The sequence below is a fragment of the Aptenodytes patagonicus genome, chromosome 1, assembly GCF_965638725.1.
Source record: "Aptenodytes patagonicus chromosome 1, bAptPat1.pri.cur, whole genome shotgun sequence".
NCBI classification, from domain to species: domain Eukaryota; kingdom Metazoa; phylum Chordata; class Aves; order Sphenisciformes; family Spheniscidae; genus Aptenodytes; species Aptenodytes patagonicus.
In genome coordinates this window covers 90,573,131-90,588,253 of record NC_134949.1, presented here as the reverse complement: position 1 = coordinate 90,588,253, position 15,123 = coordinate 90,573,131, and positions in this window count along the sequence as shown.

Genomic DNA, 15,123 nt, shown 5'->3' with positions numbered 1-15,123 from the left:
ATGAGTTAATTGACAACCTGGCAAGGTAGATATTTAGCTGGCCAACTTGGCAACAAAACTTACTTTTAAGGTGTCCTGAAGTGAACTGCCTTCATTATAATACTAAAAAGCACACCCACAGGTCAAGAAGACCCTTGCCCAGGTGAAGACCCTTCCCCTGCGCAAGCGTAGTAACAGAAGAGAATGACACAACCGATATTATAATTATATGTAAATCACTAACCAATCATTGTAACCGGGAGTGTATTACCTTGTAATTCTTGTGTATAAATGTAATGGTGATCTAGCCATAGGTGTGCTTGATTTGTGGAAATTCCACCTTGCACTCGGCGCTGCAATAAAGAATGCCCGCTTTCTAAAACTCCAAATTGAGTCTTAGAGAGTTCCTCATCTGCCGACTTACGGTAACACAGGGGCTCAGTTCGTCGCAGTTGTGCACAGAAAACTGGAGATCTGCAGGAGCGAAGAACACGTGGTTATGCAGGTACCACACATGAGCATAGCCATCATCATTGGCAACATGAAACGTTGCTGTTTCATGGCTGGGGGCCAGCCTGGCCGGTCCCTGCCATGGGCAACAAGGGAAAAGACACAGAGCTGCTTTTCCTTTGTAGTCTGCCTCAAACCAGGCATCAGCAGCCACTCTTGCCTTCCAGGTCTCTGCCATATACAAAACACCTTGGCTATTTTGTCACAGTCTGTCAGCTCCCTAAGGCAACTGCGTGCTACGCTTGTGCCTGCAACCAGCCCTGATGATGATGGAGTTATACTTGCACATGTATAGGCTGGCAGGCATGTTGCAGAGCAAAGGGACGCCCCACACAGGTAACATGGGAAGGGCTGCACATCAGTGGATGTGACACTGCTGAGAGCTTGGAAGAGGAAAAGAAGAATGTGCCCACTGGGATGCAGCTGCTGTGCCTTTTAATGGGGTGTAGCAAGAGTCAAAGAACTGGCAGCTTATATCAGGTACTAAGGGGATCCAAAATTGTAGGAACACTGACAAGAACATTTGGACGGACAGAAAGCCTGTATTTTAGGTATTTAATTAATTTCTGACTTTTAGGATGAGTTTTTTACACTTGGGGCAGATTATCCCATACTTGTCAATCACAGAGGTATTTATTTTGGTCTGTGATGAAGAGCAAATAGCTCAAAATATCTGCTAGGGATCTGAACACTCCAGTCAGGTAAAAGATTGAAAAGGGTCCTGCCCTACACAAGGCACGAAAACAACCCCGTTGTTTTCAAGAGCCCTGGGCAAGACAGAGTTATTTCATTATTTTCGGTATTTACCCTTCCGATAAGCCAGGCCAGAAATGAGATCATTCTCTGTTGGGAGATTTTGTTCTTCTGTTTCTCTGGATCAGCAAGGTGAATGCCAACACCACTGACTCGTGCTACCTAAATGAGTAAATAATAGGAGAGGATTCTTTTTTGATCCCCTCATTCTCACAAAGAGAGACGAGAAGTAGAACCTAGCTCTTTTCCAGAAGTCCAAAGCTCCACATTTTCATCGCACAGGTAGATGAGGCTCTCCTGTTTTCACCATCGAGGCACCTCTGTGGCACCCTGACAACGGGACTCCTTGAAACGCAGGCTCTTGAGGAGATTGCCTATGCATTGCCATCCTACGTCTGAAATGGTGTCATGTAACACTCACTCACCTCATCAGCCACCTACAAATTCATCCACGAATCTCAGCTCAGTAGCCTGTCCCCAGCTATCCCATTTGGCTGGGAAGGTTGTTCAGACTGACCTAAGCCCCCTCAGCCTCCTGGTTCAGCACCACGCGTTGTGAGGCCATGCAGCCAGGTGTGATTAACTGGAAGGTGTACAGGTTGCACATGTTGACCAGAATATGCTTTTCCCAAATACACACAAACGTGCTGCAAGATGGAGCTGAGATTGAAACACCTATCAAAAGCATGCATTAGCTCTCCAAAGCAGTGCCTTGTTACTAGTTTTTTCAACATATTAAGCATGTTTTCCCCTCAAATTAACTAGCTTTGTCTTTTCTTCCTAAAGCTTTCTCTGCTGGCCACTATCCAAAGGCCTAGATAGAGCTGGTGGTAGCAACACAAAGTCTGAGGGAAAGCCTGTGGTAAAAAAACTCAAAGGGGATTTCCCAAGTCTGCAAGCGAACAGTATCTTTTATTTAACAACATCTTTTATTTAAAAGAAGAGTTTTAATGAGATTGATTTGGCCTGTTGAAACCAGGAAAAGACCAAACAAAACACATTTTATACTCTTGCCAGAGTTACAGAATACCACGGGCAGAGGGAGGTTAAAATTTAGTCATCTTGGGAGAAGACTTCAAAGGGGTCTGCACAAAGGTATGGTCTGTGGAGACTAAACATCTCCGCAAGCAGCACTCCATTTTAACTCTAGCAGCTTTCCAAACAGATTAAGGAGGAACACTGCTATTTTGGCCATGCTGCCTGCATGGTAATAGTTTGTAACAGAATCACCCTGGAAGAAGGATTGCTTCTTGGTGGGATGAAGGGGCAGGGGCTGGGAGGCAGGAGGAGGAAGGGAATTGCCATTAAAGCACAGTTAACACATTTTCATACTGATTGCACCAATTTGGAGTACAGTGCAGAGGGGAGATCACAGCCTTTTCTCTTCTGACATTACATTGTGCGTAAGGATTGATTGTTAACTTGGTGCTTTTTGTTTTCCATTTGTCCTCTGCCTGCTGACAGTGGCAGAAGAATTATATTAAAGAGTACGTGTCAGGATGAACAGCTTTATCTACCAGTCAAAGAGGAATAGCTAAGGGCAGGCTACTGAGCTGAAACTGCTGGAAAATTGTCAGATCCAGTACCCAGGAAAGGAGATTCAGTGAAAATCTCAGAGCTTCTGAAAGAGGTAATGAAAAAAGACCTTCCCTCGACCTACCATGTCACTTGGCAGCCTGGTGACACATGTGAGAGTACAAGGACTACAGATAGCACTGGACATTTACAGCTCTGGGTTTAGAGGAGTAATGCGTGAAATAGGGGGAGACTGCCCAGCTGCCATGGGGTTCCAAATTATTTTCCCTGTACAGCCCTTTATCAGAATTAAAGAACATACAACAGTGACTCATGATGCGTAAACATCACAGTAGCACTGCAGTCATTGCGGTTGGCTTCTTGTATCTTCAGTTTCAGCCCACTAAAAGAATGGCTATCCAAAAAAAGAAATATTTGCCTGTTAGAAACTGAAATGGACAGACTTTTCAAGGAACCTCAAAAATATATTTACATTCATTGTTACTGTTAGGTAGGGTAAGCCCCTCTCAATGTCTGTTGAAAGTAGCAGTCTGGGGCAGTCTGGGGCTTTCCAGATTTCTCACTTCTGATATACATGACAGAAGGTAAATTTACCTGTGGGAAATCTGTGTGGTGAAACAGAGCTGAAGGTATTTTGGTATTTTCCACATAGTGCCTATTCTGGAAACCACTAACCCTTTACCATCTTCAAAAAAGAAACGTGTTTAATATTGGTCTAGAGATATTTTTGTCTTTGACTTAGTATAAACATGAGACAGCCACTGCTCCAGCAGCCCAGTCAACCATATGCTGTGTTTGTCAAAGAAGTTGTCTGTGGTTTTGGTCAATGCTTTGATACACACGGGGAAAAAAGGACTTCAAACCTCTGAACAAGATGACTTGTCAGGGCCCTGTTGCCTATTATATTAACTGCCCAAGTACAGGATACAGTTTCTCTTTTTGATCAGAGTTGCAGACCTGCAACTACCAAATACTCTCAGCTCAGCAGTGTGACCTGAGAGAGAATGAATGCTGGGATAGAAGGACCTTTGCTCTGGTCTAGTACAATGGAAGAGACTCTAAGGTGATTAATTACATCCCCTCTAAGCTTCAAACTCCATCTTTAGGTAAAGGCAAGTGGCTCACTGGGTTAAAATCACCTCAAGAAGTGATGCGCCAGTCCCTTCCCAGGCTGAAGAGGCAAATCCCCATGTTTCAGGACTACGTCATGAACTCCGTATGCAGGGATGCTGTACCAGAGGACTGAACCATCCCCTCCTGGGAGACCACCACGGAAGGCTGTATGGAGAGAGTCCTCCTTCCATACTGGCAAGCAAGCCCGTAAAGAAACAAGAGTAGAATCAAATTACTTCTAAGGCATTTCTCTCTTTGAATGTCCTACAAGCTAGTACTGCAACAGATCATCTCTTGCCAGAAATTCGGCCAAATCTTCAGAGCGTCAGAGGCTGGAGGTGGAAGGTAGTTTGCAAGATTGCAGTCACTTTCCACTTTAGAACCAGAACTGCTGTCTCTGACATTGCAGGACTCGGCCCACAGCATCCCAGAAATTCTGGGGTCTCATGCTGGGACCAGGAGTCTCTGGCCTAGCCCTCCGCAGTAAAGAAGATAGCGACCCTCCTACAACAACAGGCAGAGCAGAAACTCTTGTCCCAATCAAAATTTGCAGCAAAACTAATTTCAAGAATTGCCACCACTGCTTGCTTTTGCTAAGAAACCAATGTTTTTATAGTACAGTCGAGACATTGTTTCCAGCGATGTATGACTTTGCCAGTGAAATCTGGGTGGGGGGCGGGGGGGGGGTGGGGGGTGGAAAAAGACATCAGTGTTTGTTTTTGGTATGAACTTAAAAGAATCTTAATGTCTTTCTCACATTTTTTTTCTGCACATCTCTCCCCAGTTTGTGCTAAGATTATGACTATCATCACTTTCATGCTATGCCTCTTCTTTTCACTGCCTGCTGAAAGCATATCCAAACATACTAGTAAAGATTATGAATTTGCCATGCATGCAACACTGCAAAAGCCAGATCAACAAATTCAGTATGCAATCTCCGTGGTAACATGGCAAAAGAAGGAAGCTGGCATTTAGTACCGTGCCACAAAGTAACTTGCCTGTTCCACATGCATCGGAGGCAAGAACAACTGAGCCTTTGGACATGTGGCAGCTTTTCCACGATGCAGATATGCAGCAGCTGATGTTGGATGCGCATTTCAAGTCTGGTCAGGCTTACTTCAGTGCTTGCTGGGACGACTGATCAGCTGCTCCCTTTTGCGGAGGGAACACCCATGAAAACCCATACGTTCTGGAATAGATCCCAGTGTGCGGACTGGTGGGAAAGAAAAGCCAGGTGTTTGCACTCAAATGGCTGCATGTGCTACCAACACAACAAAAGAGCGTGGCTGAAGAAGACAAGTGTGTATTGTCTGACAGTCTCTACGCTTAGTAACTCAGAAAATCCTAACCTGTATTTGGAAAATAACATCACTAATCCTCCAAAAGACATGAATCTGCAAAGGTCTGTCCCTCCGCTGCAGTCAGACTCTCTGTTTTCAGTTAAAAATCAGAAAAAAGTAGCCCAGGTTTAAAAGTGTTTAGCCATGAAAAAGATACACACTAGTCACTCAGGGGGAAGTTTTGCTATCCTCAGAAATTTTTTTTTTCCTCCACTGCAGAGTTAACCAAGACTGCTGCCTACGTAGTTCTTTCCAAAGAGGAAACATCTTTCATTCTCACTTCTCATTACTTGAAAGAGTAAGGCTTTCAAACTTCTGCATAACCCCTGTATGAATTGTCAGAACTAATCAGAATGTGACCCCAAGCAATCAGACAGCTGAGCCACTGTTAAGATATAGCACCACATGCATGCATGGATGATCTCCAATTAGTCACCCCACAAAAATCAAATGCTGCCTAAGGTCTGTGCTTATGCATTACAGGAAATCTCATTGAGAACCCAAGTCCGCTTGCCTGTGTATTGAAGAAAAATGCCTCACTGTAGTTCCGTAAAATACTCTGTAATACCAACTACCAACCTTGATCAGTTCTGCTGCAAACCAGGCAGTGTTTCTGAACAACTCTGACAAATGATGTTAAGCTGTTAATCAACTGAGAAGCAGCAATACAGTAGGTCCACTTCTTTTCCACCGCACACATTCCAGTCGTCCTTTTTTTCCCCTAAGTGTTGCTGCTGTTAACAATTTTATTCTGCTTGGTGGCATGCCATTTTGATGTCTGTGTCGGTAGCAAATCTGGCTTGCCTGAATCTATTCAAGTCTCTCTGATCACGTTTTATGAAATTTGAAGCTCCACTACAGTAAATAGTTTAACATTCACAACAAACTGCAGGAGCTAACTGGAAGCCTGGAAGGAATCATTAGTATTTGCAAATACATGAGTCATTCCATTTTTGAGATGTCACTGATTGCAGCTGCATACTTCTATGTACTCACATCCCAGAATCTCACTCCTTTTAAATATTGCATTAAGACATATGCTGTACAGTGCTGCAAGCTGCTTGTAAAGAGCCTTCAACATTACATATCTTCTGAATCCATTTAGAATCCCCACAGCTGCTACTCGCAAAGTTACAAAATAACGTAGAAAGTTCAGGTACTCTTAAGCCATTTCTTTCACATCAGTGGTCAAGCTAGACTTTGACTTTCATCACTTAATTCTCTTGCACTTGTTTTCTTCTGCTTTTCTTATCGTTGATCCAGGAGAGGAATTTCTAAGTGAGTCCAATAAGCATTATTGGCACTTTTTGAAAGATCTTTAGAATCCTTATTCCCACCAAAAATCAATTGGACTTGACTATCAAGTGTTTAAGGGTCAGATTTTAAGAAGCATTAGAGCATCTCCATATGCAGGTGGAGGGATTCTCAAGACAGCCAGTTTACATTAACATCTTCCTAAATACATTATGTAGCTGGAGTACAATTATTTTTGAAAAAGTGACATGGGAACACAAGTCATCTATGTGGCAGAAAATTTCATCTAAACCTTCAGCTCAAGTCCATATCCTGGCTATTTTGCCCTGTTTTTCAATATGCTGTACAGTATTTTCTCCAAGTACTGAGTGTCTTGGGTTGGTACTTACTCTGTGTAACAAACACTAAATTTTTCTCAACACATCGTGTCTGGACTGGCACATCATTAACTTCAACTACTCCAGACCCTTATTTAAAACCCAGAATGGATTCTTGCAGGTCTGATTCTCCTAGGGGTCCATCCAAAGACTTACTCAGGATCAAAGAGGGGATGTTTCCAGATCAACACGCTAGATACCGAGTTCCTATCATGCTCTCACAGTTGACATGTCAAGACACCAGTGATGTGCTCTAGATCCTGTGCTGCGTTCTGTTCAGTCTCCAGCATTTGAGACCGGGAAGTGATGTGGGAAGGGCTATGTGGGTGCAGGCAAAGACAGAGGGGAAAGATAGGGGAACTTTCAAGACTGAAGAGAGCACAGGCTTTGTTTTCTTACATGAGGGAAGTGATACTTATGCATCCTTCCCCAATCCTTGAAAGGGCTCTGTTCAGCCCCCATCCGATTCTAGCTTTTTTCTTCCCGTGGCCTGACTGTCCTGTCACTGCTGTCTCACCTTTTTATTTCTGGTAGGCCTCCCCTGGGCCCTTGGATGTGTGCTAGCCCTCAGTTGACCTCCATCCAGTGATTGCAATTAAAGAATGATAAGTAAATATTTTTTTTGAAAGGTTTAACAGACAGGATTAAGATCATGTTGCACTAATTGTTTAAGAGAAAATAAGAGTGTAGTGTATGGAAGAGTTATACTGTATTATAGTAACAAGCTGAAATAAGACTCCATAGCACTTCTGTCCAGCTATTTAATTTCCATGAAGACAGTGGCTAAAATGGTCATGGAAAATCAAGAGTCCCTGATGCTCCCCCTTCAGATCAGGCAAGCACAAACATTCACTCCCTGGAAAAGGTTTCCAACTAGTTGGAAGCCAGGCTTGACCAGGCACCTTGGCAAACAATAGGAGAAAGAGCAAGGAGAGCAGAAATGCTGCAGAGGTCAGCAAGATACTCCATTTCATAGGTTTTGACACATCAGATAAATACATACTACATGTCTCCCTGCCTGCTGAACTGATAAGCTACCCTGCGCTACTGTGGGCTTTAGTACAAACCACCCATCAAGCAGCCAGTAAAAATTTAGCTACTGAACTCCTGAGCTTCTGTGTAGAGAGATCTCCTTGGCTCAAGGAGACAACCTTCTCTCTACAGTCCTTGACATTCTTGGGGATTCACCACCTCTCTTAGTCATGCCGGCCCCCTGCCTAGGCTGGGGGAGAGCAGAGTCGGGAAGCATGGTCGATTGGCCAGGCCAGGATGGTCGTTGCTGGTGACAGCACCCTCCCTGCATCCCTACAGGCTGAACAGGCACCGCCAGTCAAGTGTTGGGGAGATCAGTACTTCAGTAGGGCCTCTCCTCAGGCTTGGCTGAGTAAAATAGGGAAATTCACATGTATCCCATCCAGACTATTAACAGGCTCCAAATGGTTTTTAGAATTGCCCTTTTAAAGAAAGAACTGTCCTCTCTCAGCTTAGCATGGAGTTGACAGAAATGGATATCACCAGAACCAGAATTCAGTGGTGGCTGGAACCCCTTCCACTCCCTGAAACATCTCCCATCCCTCCTCAAGCTCCTTCTAGTTACAGCTGCCTCTTCCTTTCCTTCCCTCCCTCCCTGCACTTGGACTCCCTTTTCCCAGTCAGTGGGTTTTCTCTCTTCCCCCCAGCTCAGCAGGCAGCTACCAGCAAATACAGTTGTTAATTTATTTACTTTTTAAATAGACAGATGATAAGGCTGGAGCCAAACCCTCATGAAAAGCAGATATGGAATCCGATCACAACCCAGCTATAAGCACGTTTCTCATCCAGGTCTCCAGAAGCAAGAAGTAGTTGGATTGCTTTGAAGATACAAGCTCATCCCAACTTCTAAGCCAGAAATATGGGACGAAATCCTGTCTAAGTCAATTTAATATTCCCCTTCCATCAAATTTTTCCTCTGGTTGTTCTCTTACCTCTTGTGCTCTGGCTAGGATGTAGCATCTCCTCTGCTGATGCAACCACTGATTGGGGCAGCAAGGAACAGAGGGAATCTAAGGTTTAATTTTGAAAAGAGATGTCTTAACATGCTGGAACTTGAAAGCTTCAAGCTAACATTTTGGCATTGCCATTTATTCCTCGGAGTATTGCATGGGAGGAGCGAGAACACTAAGAATTCACTAGTTCCCTAAGGATTTAATTCCAAGATCCTTTTCCTACTGAGGTGAGACAACAACATTCCTGACTTCAGCCCAGCAAATCATAGAATAGTTTGGGTTGGAAGGGACCTTTAAAGGTTATATAGTTCAACCCCAATGGTAACGAGCAGGGACATCTTCAACTAGATCAGGTTGCTCAGAGCCCCGTCCAACCTGACCTGGAATGTTTCCAGGGATGGGGCATCCACCATCTCTCTGGGCAACCTGTTCCAGTGCTTCACCACCTTCATTGTAAAAAAATTTCTTCCTTATATCTGGTCTAAATCTACCCTCTTTTAGTTTAAAGCCATTACCCCTTGTCCTATCACAACAGGCCCTACTAAAAAGTCTGTCCCCATCTTTCTTATAAGCCCTCTTTAAGTATTGAAAGGCTGCAATAAGGTCTCCCCAAAGCCTTCTCCTCTCCAGGCTCCAGGCCTTCTCTCTCTCTCCTCTCCCCAACTCTCTCAGCCTTTCCTCATAGGAGAGGTGTTCCATCCCCCTGATCATTTTCGTGGCCCTCTTCTGGACCCACTCCAACAGGTCCATGTCTTTCTTATGCTGAGGGCTCCAGAGCTGGATGCAGTGCTCCAGGTGGGGTGTCGTGGTTTAATCTCAGTCAGCAATTAAGCACCACGCAGCCGCTCGCTCACTCCCCCCCCCCCGGTGGGATGGGGGAGAGAATTGGAAGAGCACAAGTTAGAAAGACTCGTGGGTTGAGATAAAAACAGTTTAATAATTGAAATAAAATGATAATAATAATATGATAATAATAATAATAATACACAAAACAAGTGATGCACAGCACAATTGCTCACCACCCGCTGACCGATGCCCAGCCAGTCCCCGAGCAGCGGCCCCCCCGGCCAGCTTTCCCCAGTTTATGTACTGAGCATGACGTCACATGGTATGGAATGTCCCTTTGGCCAGTTTGGCTGTGCCCCCTCCCAGCTTCTTGTGCACCTCCAGCCTTCTCAGTCGGTAGAGCATGGGAAGCTGAAAAGTCCTTGACTAGCATTACCTAGCAACAACTAAAACACCGGTGTGTTATCAACTTTGTTCTCATCCTAAATCCAAAACACTGTACCAGCTACTAGAAAGGAAATTAACTCTATCCCTGCCGAAACCAGGACATGGGGTCTCACCAGAGCAGAGTAGAGGGGCAGAATCCCCTCCCTCGACCTGCTGGCCACGCTGCTTTTGATGCAGCCCAGGATACGATTGGCCTTCTGGGCTGCGAGCGCACATTGCTGGCTCATGCTCAGCTTTTCATCCACCAGTACCCCCAAGTCCTTCTCAGCAGGGCTGCTCTCAATCCCTTCATCCCCCAGCCTGTATTGATACTGGGGGTTGCCCCGACCCAGGTGCAGGACCTTGCACTTGGCCTTGTTGAACCTCATGAGGTTCACACGGGCCCACTTCTCCAGCTTGTCCAGGTCCCTCTGGATGGCATCCCGTCCCTCTGGCGTGTCGACCACACCACTCAGCTTGGTGTCATCTGCAAACTTGCTGAGGGTGCACTCGATCCCACTGTCTATGTCATTGATGAAGATATTAAACAGTACTGGTCCCAGTACGGACCCCTGCGGGATGCCACTCGTCATCAATCTCCATCTGGACATCGAGCCATTGACCACTACCCTCTGGATGCGACCATCCAACCAATTCCTCATCCACTGGACAGTCCACCCATCAAATCCATACCTTTCCAATTTAGAGAGAAGGATGTTATGGGAATGTCATCCCTGTTCATTAAGAATCTCATCCAAAGCTCATCCAATCCAAGTGAAATTAAGTATATTAATGTCCTTCAGAGGATGCCTGAAGTATTGGTAAACTTGGGGTTTTGTCACAAATTGGACTTCTCTGAACCATGGGCTGAAAATGTCCTTAATTCCGCCTTCCTTTTTTTTTTTTTTAAGTGCTAATCAAAACCTTTACAGAAGTCTTTCAGCAGGCTTTGAAGTGAATCCTTTAACTGTGATCACAAAGTACTACTACTTCATTTTCTTTGAACTTTGACTTTTTAGGCTATCCTCATCTGTAGATTGCTTTTAGTACAGGAAATGTGCCAACAGTCATACTAAGAAAAGAAAAGCAAAGCAAGAGAGAACAGATCTCCTATAAAGACTTTCATCTGTTTTTTCCGTTTCAGTAGCTGTATCTCAAGATGCCTCTCTTAGCAGAGCTCTTAGTAAAAATAGCACAAAGAAACCAAAGACTTCACACCTTGGTGAAGCTCCATTTACCACAATCAGTACTCCAAGGCCATTTTTACAAAAGATGTCACAAGTTACGAGTGAGGTATTCCACAATGGATATAATGCCTTACTATAGCCAAAAGCCAGCAGAGAGACAAGGCCTAGATCCACAAAACATCAGATTTCACAGCATCTGTCTTCTCACATCTTTCTGATGTGACCACATCTTCCTCCACCTCCTCTTTTCCTCATTCTCCTTCACCATCTCTTCTGATGGGCTGGGAAGAAAGCCCCCTTCTCCTGGATTAAAAACCTAGCAACCACACTGACTGCAGCTTTGTGCTGCTGCTTTCCTGCTCCTGAATCACACATCTGGAAAGAGGTGTTTATTATACACAGTTAGTAAACCATGTGGAGATTGGACAGGGAATGGAAATTAGGGCTTACCTTGGATGGGTACAAGGGACAAATTCATTTTATATCATTTCACATTTAATAGAAGTGCTGAACTGGTGCCACTCAGGTTAGAGACTGTGATGGACCATACATGGAGAAATTGTGACATCCTGTGGCAAGAATGGGAAATGGCACGCTAACCGTTACTAATTTTAAATAGATGACACTAATTTTGGCATTTCCTGCCATCAAAGCCTCAACAGTGTTTTTAATGCTGTAAATTTGTTGCCTGTAACTTAGATTTTTTTAATAACTAGAAAAACGCCTCCATGAAGTATCACATGCACCCAGCACCACAACAGTGCTGTCATTTGACAACCGCTAATAAACCGAGCAGAAGAGGACCATCTACATAATTAAGCTTAAAGCCAGATGGATGCCATCTTGCCAGGGGTTTCACAGATCCTCGTGGATTGCAGGGGAAAAGTCACATTCGAGAAACCCAGTTCCCTCCCAGGCTTTGGAGGACAGAAGAAAGACAGAGTAGAGAGACTCACCATCCATTTAGCTCAACTTCTTTGCCTTCTCCCCCCCAGTCCTGCCCTTCCACACCCTTCCCCACTTCATCAGCTCCTCATCTAGGTCTCCCATTTTCTTGTCCAGACCACTTCAGTTCTGCTCTGCCGGCTGCTCACCGTGTCTCTTCCTCCTCCCCCTGCACACTGGTTCTCTACCACCCTGCTCTCCTACTAATTTTTCTTTGCGCAGCCAGCCAAGTTTCTCCTCTAAAACCACACTTCCATGTCCAATCCATCTTCTCTTTGTCCAGCTACTATTCTGCTCTCAACTAATGCCTAATCCCACCTTCCTTGTCTAAATTTTCCACTTCTCTTCGTCTGATTTTACAGTTCAAACACATCAGCAAGTCATCACAGCATAACAAGTCCGTCAACAGAATAGCAGTAATTCATCACACAGCAAATTACACCATCTTATCTCAAGGTTAATGTGAGGTAAAATGCATTTGGCTCAGCTTCTTTCACGAGCAGCTAAACTAGTGCACTTTACCACAATTTTGCAACATGCTAAGCATTGGCACAGAGTTAGTCCACTCTGTCACTGCACAGTAACTCAAAGGTGTGGACAGTTTATTCATACATCTGAGCACCTGGTGTCCCCTCAGAGTCAAGTGGCTATAAAAAAATCATCAGATAGACAGCACCCCAGCTCAGCTACACAGTCTTGTTCTGGAAAAGCTATTACTGGGAAAAAAAAAAAACCCAAAACACACCAACCCACAAAATCATGCTACGGCCCGCAGCTCTGAGGAGAAAGCCCATCAGTCAAGTTCTTTGAAAACTGTAGCTAAGAAACAGGAATCATTTTTGATTGCTTAGAGTTTAGTTGCCTTCAGCTCACTTTCACCAGAGTGACAGGATGCGTCCTTGATGCAGACAGACAGAGCTGCCATGTAAGCTTTGAGTGCCTTTTCCAAAGTGCTGGTCAGAGACAAGATTGCCAGAGTTTACTGCCTGGGATCAAACATTGTCAGAGCCTTTTGTGTTTTGGGATCTTTTTCTTTGGAAATGGTTGATCTGCATTAAAAAAAAAAAAAAAAAAAAGACCGATCCAGACCAAACCTCAGCACTTTGCCATTTACAGTGTATTCCACAGCACACACCAGTGTGCCAGGGGCCCTGGCCAGGTTTCACTCCAGCTGCAAGGTCCACAGGAATATGAAGACTTCAGGCAAAGAACATTCAAGATAGTAATAATCAACACATCTTTCAACACTTGTAAGGCTGTTCACTGTCCACATCTGTAATTCACAGAGATTTTTCAGAAATGTTACTTAAAAATAAGCCAGTATTTCACACACACACATGCTAATCTAATCTAAGCAAGCTCCATGAACCTGAACCTTGAGCTTTTTAGCTCAGCCACATGTACCTGTCACCTCCCGTGAGCGAGTATTAGTCTTCAGGCAGCTATGCAATGACCTGAAAACTTTTATCTTTTATTTTCTGACAGGTTAGTTTTCAGCCACATCAGTCTCCTGAGATGGTTCCCCACATAGTCTTTCAGCTGCCTACACCAACAGATCAGATGCAGTGTGGCCAGGCAGCTCATGGTGAACAAAGAAGAAGGTGGCAACGTCTTAACATTTAGACCAATTTAATGTGGTTAAAGTTAATAGTGGGACTGCACCTTTTTGATCTTCCACAACTCCAGAGAGTACTCATCTGTTACACTATGCCCTGGCATTTTGTTGTACTCTGTCAAGAACTCATGTAACTGCTCCATTGATCCTTCTCTGCCTGGTTTCCACCTGGTTCCTTTCCTCATCGGAAAAAAACAGGTCAAGACCATCTGTACCCAGTCATCTCTGAAAACCTTAAAGTGGAAAAATGTGAGAGGGTAGAACTGACAAAGAATAATTTTTTGGCCAACATACAGTTTACACATCTCGTTACCTCAAGGCAGATGTCTAGCATGGAAAATTTCACCATGGAAATGATGAAGTTCTAATGAAATGAGATACAAAAAAGGAAAACTGAACTTGATCATGAGAAATGTTGGGCAACTCTATTAACAAGTGACCTTCACTGCCCCTGTCAATAATTATAAGGTATCCCTTTGTGAAGCTCTTCAGTAAAATTTTGAGGGCCTTTACAGCCTGCTGGGTATCTTTAGGGCATTGTGGAAAGTAGATCCTACAGATGTCAGTCAGCAACAAAGTCAGTCAGCAACAAAGCTGTGACAGCATTTCTTAGTTCAGACCCACATCCAAGTCTTCAATTGGCCCATTTTGATCAACTACCCTGAGAAAGAAGTTGCTTCAAACAAGCGATGGGCCTTTAAGAAAGTAAGCCAGCATTCAAAGTTGAATTAAATGCCTACGTGTAAATTGGCAGAGCCAAGGAATTTGGAACCACAGTCCTAACGTTGCTCTCCTGTGATGAAGCACTGAGGGGCCAAAATTTTATGTCAGATGTGGGAAGCTGTGAAGAATTCTTTGATATACACAGTTTTATACACAAAATAACTAACATGAGGGACCTGCTTCAAGATTATAGGCAGAGGGCCCATTTGCAATTCCGCTGCTTTTTATGTCCTACTCCAAAAGTCTCGGCAGCATTGCTTCCAAATTCCCTTAGGCTGACAAAAGCATTGGCTCTTCCTCTTTAACAGCATGAAGAAGCTTCTAACTTCATTCCCCATAAATGATGACCTCCTCCTTTTAAAAAAACAACAATGCATCTTAGTAACAGCATAATGTTTATTTGTAATGCTTTGTGCAGGTCTCCCCAGGTGCTTTACAAATGCAAAAATACCTGCAGCCTCTCTGGGAGGTAGATACCAAACCTATTTTCACCACTTCAGGGCAGCAGAAGTCCTAAGCAGTTACAGGCAGAGCCAGCAATAAGAATATCCAGGCTTGAATCCAGTCCCCAACTGTAATTGCTAAACCAGTTTT